Source organism: Babylonia areolata, chromosome 17 (genome assembly GCF_041734735.1).
Source record: "Babylonia areolata isolate BAREFJ2019XMU chromosome 17, ASM4173473v1, whole genome shotgun sequence".
Taxonomy (NCBI): domain Eukaryota; kingdom Metazoa; phylum Mollusca; class Gastropoda; order Neogastropoda; family Buccinidae; genus Babylonia; species Babylonia areolata.
Window position 1 is genome coordinate 21,554,502 of NC_134892.1, and position 6,978 is coordinate 21,561,479.

The window sequence follows — 6,978 nt, forward strand, 5'->3', positions numbered from 1 at the left end:
AAAACGATATCCCAAGTATAAAGAACTAAGCCTCGCACACACACACCCCACCTCCTCCGTCCCCGCACGCACAAAAAACAAAAAAAGAAGAAAAAAAACCAAAAAAAAACAATCCCTACACTAACAATCACACAACAAAATAGTATCCCAAGTGTAAAGAAAAGAAGCCTTCGCAACCAAAGAATAAGATATCATCCCCTACCCCCACCCATCACAACAACAAAAAAACTTGTCACAGGGGTGTATAAGACTAGAATCATCCTTTCAACACCAGCAAAACGTCATGCATACGGCGGCCATTCAAATTCCTCGTCCGTCGAGGCTTAGCGAGGGATTGTCGCGTCCCAAATTAGTGCCCTATAGTATTACTGTGCTCGACTGGTTCGGTTTTTTGTGCACGTGCGAAACATTATTTGGCACGTCATTCTTTTTTTTTCTTTTTTTTTTTTTCGGTGTGGGCGGGGGTTGGTTGGGGGGGGGGGGGGGATAGGGGGAGAGGGGTGGCGGTGGTGGGGGTTGGGGTGTGGGGGGTGGCGGCAGGGAGGGACGGTGTGGGGGAGGAGAGTGGGGGGGGGGGCATTATTCCAACAACAAGAGTCCCCACAACACACAGTAGTCACACAGAGACAGACAGACAGGCAGACAGACAGAAGAAAAAAAAGAAAAAAAAAAAGGACACACACACACACACACACACACACAGACTCACACACACACACACACACACACACACACACACGCCCTCCGCCATCACACATACACACTCACTCCCCCCCCAACCCCCTCCTCCCCCCCCACCACCACCACCACTACCCTACCCCATATACGCACACACACACACACACACCCACGCTCTCCACCCACCCACACACACACAAACAAACAACCCGTCCCAACAGACAGACCGAGTCACACAATAACATATGGGAGGGGATTATCCCCGAAGCAGCCGCTCCTGTCTGCTCCGTGTTGTTGGCATAAACGGCTTCTGATAGCTTGATAGCTCCGCTGTGCAGGCGGTTCTTCTCACACCCATGCAAAGCCGAAAATTAGTCACAAATGTATGGCGATGTGTTACAGTCACAGAGAGAGAGAGAGAGGGGGGGGGGAGGGAAGAGGAAGGGAGGGAGAAGGGGGGAGCGATGGCGGGGGGGTGGGGGGTTGGGGGAGAGGGAGAGGGAGAGGGAGACACAGGGATAGAGAGACACAGAGAGACAGAGAGAGATATAGAGAGACAGAGAGAGGGGGAGAAGGGTGTAGCGATGGGGGGGGGGGGGGGGATGGGAGGGAGAGAGGGGGGGGGAGAGAGACAGACATAGAGACAGAGACAGAGAGAGAGTGAGTGAGAGAGAGACAGACAGAGAGAAAGAGAGAGAGAGAGAGAGAGAGAGGAGATAGAAACAGGGACAGAGACACAGAGAGACAGAAAGACGGAGGCAGAGAGAGAAAGAGAAAGACAGACAGACAGACACAGACAGATATGTGAGAAACACACACACACACACACACACACAGACACACACACACAGACACACAGACACACACACTAACACTAATACCAACACTAACACTGACACACACTAAGACACACACACACACACACACACACACACTAACACTAACAATAACACTGACACACGCTAAGACACACACACACACACACACACACACACACACACACACACACACACACACACACACACACACACTAACACTAACACTAACACAAACACTAACACTGACACACACTAAGACACACACACACACACACACACACACACACACACACACACACACACACACACACACTAACACTAACACTGACACACACTAAGACACACACACACACACACACACACACACCACACACACACACACACACACACACACACACACTAACACTAATACCAACACTAACACTGACACACACACACACACACACACACACACACACACACACACACACACACACAGTAACACTAACACCAACACTAACACTGACACACACTAAGACACACACACACACACACACACACACACACACACACACACACACACACACACACACTAACACTAATACCAACACTAACACTGACGCACACTAAGGCACACACACACACACATACACACACACACACACACACACACACACACACACACACACACACACACACTAATACCAACACTAACACTGACACACACACACACACACACACACACACACACACACACACACACACACACACACACACTAACACTAATACCAACACCAACACTAACACACACTAAGACACACACCCAATTATTGGGCAGTGACCCAGTAAGTCGCTGTCTGATGTGGAAATGTATCTGTCTGGAGACTAACTACTAGTAGCAGGGTGTGACTGACTTTGCAAAAAACCAGCAAAGCAAAACAAGAAAACGACAAAGCCAATTTCTCTCTCACAACCTCGACAATACAAACACAATTAGAACCCTCCCCTCCCCCCTCCCACCATCCCCTTTCCCATCCCGCGCGCGCACACACACACACACACACACACACACACACACACACACACACACACACAAAAACGAGACATACCTAACAGAAACAAGAGAAAAACATTCCGTGAATAGACGAACAACTAGAAAACAACATCACAAAGAGTTCAAACAAACAGTTGATTACGCTGAGACAAGAGGCTAAAGAGGCAAATAATCCCGGTAATAGATAGATAGATAGACAGATGGATACATACATACATACATAAATAAATACATACATACATACATGCATACATAGACGGATGCATGGATAGATAGATACATAAGTTATGTGGAGTGATGGCCTAGAGGTAACGCGTCCGCCTAGGAAGCGAGAGAATCTGAGCGCGCTGGTTCGAATCACGGCTCAGCCGCCGATATTTCCCCCCCCCCCCTCCACAAGACCTTGAGTGGTGGTCTGGACGCTAGTTATTCGGATGAGGACAATATCCGAGCAGCATGCACTTAGCGCACGTAAAAGAACCCCACGGCAACAAAAGGGTTGTTCCTGGCAAAATTCTGTAGAAAAATCCACTTCGATAGGAAAAAAACAAACAAATAAAACTGCACGCAGGAAAAAAAAAAACAAAAAACAAAAATAACACTTGTGGCGCTGTAGTGTAGCGACGCGCTGTCCCTGGGGAGAAAAAAAATCCGAACTTTCACACAGAGGAATCTGTTGTGATAAAAAGAAATACAAATACATATACATTCATACATACATACATACATACAAAGACGGATGCATAGATAGATAGATAGATACATAGGGGTGGGGGGTTGGGGGGTGGGTTGTGCTTGTGCAGCAACGGTGTTCTTCTTCGGGTATTCTTCTACGTGTTCTCGTCTGCGCAAGGGTATTCTTAGAATAGAATAGAATAGAATATGTCTTTATTACCAAGTGTAGCGGGGTCACAAGGAATATATATGGGTGGGGTGCGGGGGCGGCGGGGGGCGGGGCCGGGGCGGGGGGGGGTTAGTACCTTAACAAGGTACAAACATATATCGAAAATCATACACAAACACAGATACGGTAGAAATTTGGATACGTACAAGTGCATATCAATATGAAAACTTGTGCATATTCATACATGCACGCACTACACACACACACACACACACACACACACACACACACACACACACACACACACACACACACACACGTTTGAACAGAAGCCGCATATTACATGTGGATGGGGCTGATGACTAGATCTTCAGTTAGATGGTTGTTGATGTAAATGAATGTAAAACATCCTATGCAGCACTGCACAATGGAAAAGCCGGTGTGTTGAACATGTCTTTCAACATTAAAACCTCACATGCCACCTAACACTGTACCAGTAATCAACCAAACACTTAGACACGAGTTTACGTTCACACGCACACACACACACACACACACACACACACACACACACACACACCACACACACACACACACACACACACACACACAAAACACAACCCTCATCGTACATACCAATACAATTCTGTTCCCGACAGACAAGGAAAGCGGCGGGAAGATGAATTTGCAGCCATCGATATAAAACAAAGTTGGTGAAGTTTCTCCCCTATCCACCTCCACCCTTCCACCCCCACCCCCCCATCCCCCCACAACCACCGCACCCCCTCTCCCCCATCCCCCCTTTGACTGACAAGACTGTCGGTCCTACACCAGACCAGCGATAACAACCCAATTACACGCTCACAGAACGGGTCTTGGAATCGATTCACATTGAGCTATTAATACCACTGACATCATCACCATCAAGACTTTGCGCCGAAAGAAGACAGAGAGAAAGAAAGATCAAAACTAGACCAAGACACAGGCTAGACGAAAAAGGACCACGAAAAGACAAACAAGGACCAAGACAAGATGAAGGAAAAAAGCAAGGAAAGACGTAGAAAGACAAAGGAAAGACGAAAAGAAACACCAGGGATAGACGAAAGAAAGACCAAAGAATGACGAAACAAGACCAAGGTGAGACAATGAAAGACCAAACAAAGACGATGAAAGTCTGAGGAAAGACGTAAAGAAAGACCAGGGACAGACGAAAAGAAAGACCAAGCAAAGACGTAAAGAAATACCAAAGAAAGACGTAAAGAAAGACCAGGCAAAGATGTAAAGAAAGACCAGGCAAAGACGTAAAGAAAGACCAGGCAAAGATGTAAAGAAAGACCAGGCAAAGACGTAAAGAAAGACCAGGCAAAGACGTAAAGAAAGACCAAAGAAAGACGTAAAGAAAGACCAGGCAAAGGCGTAAAGAAAGACCAGGCAAAGACGTAAAGAAAGACGTAAAAAAAGACCAAGGAAATACGTAAAGAATGACCACGCAAAGACGTAAAGAAAGACAAAGGAAGACGTAAACAATGACACCAAAAAAGACGTACAGATTGGACAGGCAAAGAACGTAACGAATACCCAGGAAAAAGACGCAAAGAATGACCCAGGGATAGACATAAAGAATGACCCAGGGGACAGACGTAAAGAATGACCAGGGAACTGACCAGGGACAGACGTAACGAATGACCAGGGACAGACGTAAATAAGACCAGGGACAAGCGTAAAGAAAGACAAAGGAAAGACACAAAGAGAGGCCAAGGAAAGACCGTAAGAATGACCAAGCAAGATGTAAAGAAAGACCAAGAAAATACGTAAAGAATGATCAGGGAAAACGTACAAAAACACATGACAAGGACAGACGTAAAAAATGACCAGGGAAAGGCGTAAAGAATGACCACGGGAAAGACGTTAAGAAAGACCAGGAACAGACGTAAAGAATGACCAGGAACAGACGTAAAGAATGACCAGAGACAGACGTAAAGAATGACCAGGGAAAGACGTAAAGAATGACCAGGAACAGACGTAAAGAATGACCAGGGACAGACGTAAAGAATGACCAGGGACAGACGTAAAGAAAGACCAGGAAAGACGTAAAGAAAGACCAAAGAATGACGTAACGAAAGACCAGGCAAAGACGTAAACAAAGAAAAAGCAAAGACGTACAGAATGACCAAACAAAGACGTAAACCAAGACCCCAGCAAAGACATACACAGAATGATCAAGCCAAGACGAAGAAAGACCAATGAAGACGAAGGAAGATCTAGAATATACTCATAGAAAGACCAAAGGACGAAGAAGAAACGAAAGTCAGGACGAGGGAAGACAGAGGGACGATGAAGAACGAAGGCAACGGGGGAGGGAGAAAGGGCGAAGAAAAAGAAGGGGGAAGAAACAGAGTGGTGAAGAAGAAGAAGAAGAAGAAGAAGAAGAAGAAGGAGGAGGAGCCAGGAGGCAGGAGGAGCAGGGAGAAAGAAGAAGAAGAAGAAGAAGAAGAAGAGAAAGAAGAAGAAGAAGAAGAAGAAAGAAGAAGAAGAAGAAGGAGGGGAGGGGGAGCAGGGAAAAAAGGAGAGGAGGAAGAAGAGAAGAAGGGAAAAAGAAGAAAAGAGGAGGGAAAAAAAAGGGGGGGGTAGAGGAGGGGGGGGGGATGGGGAAAGGGAGGGGGGGAGGAGGGGGGGGAAAAAAAAGAACAACAAAAAGAACGAACAAGAACAAGAACAAAAAAACAAAAAGAAAAAAAAACCAAAAAAATGGGAAAAAGAAACGAAACTGTGATTAGTCTTTTTTAATTTCAAAAATTTCATTATGCGCAAAGAATAATTTTAACCGTAATAAACACACACCCCCCCCAACCACCCCCACCCGCCCCGCCCCCGCCCACCCACCCCCGCCCCCCGCACACACGACATCCCAAAAGGAAATGTGCGATAAACACTACCGTGAAACCCCAACGAATGCCTCCCCAGGGGGTTTTAACAACAGAATGATACATTTGAATGATTGCATTGCAACATGAAAAATACCCCCATCACGAGAGAGCAGGGGAAAAAGAAGAAAGGGGGGGAAAAAAAGGGGAGGGGGGAGAAGGGGAAAAAGGGAAGAGGGGGGGGGGGAGGGAAGGGGGGGGAGGGGGGGAGAAGGGGGGGGGAGGAGGAGAAGGAGGGGGAAAAAGGGAAGGGGGGGAAAAAGAAAAGGAAGAAAAAAAGAAGGAAGGAAAAAAAGGGAAAAGGGGGGGGGGCCAACAACAACCCAACCCCCCCCAACCCCCCAACAACCCCCACCCCCCCCAAAAACCCCCCAAAAACCCAAAAACCAAACCACTTTAGCAAAAACACACAACAAACAACACCCCAACAACAAAATACAAACCCCCAAACATTAAAACGGAATACAAAAGCAAAAGAAAAAAAAATTTCACTTGAAAGCGCCTCGCGGGTTGCCACGGCCATGCAAAAAACCCAATAAACAGGGAATTGCCAGGAAGAAAACCATTTCCAACAGACCCTCTCTCCTTCCCCTCTCTTTTTCCTGTCTCTGTTTTCTCTTTCCACACAAAACACACACACAACACCCCAAAAACACACACACACACACCCCAAAAATTTCA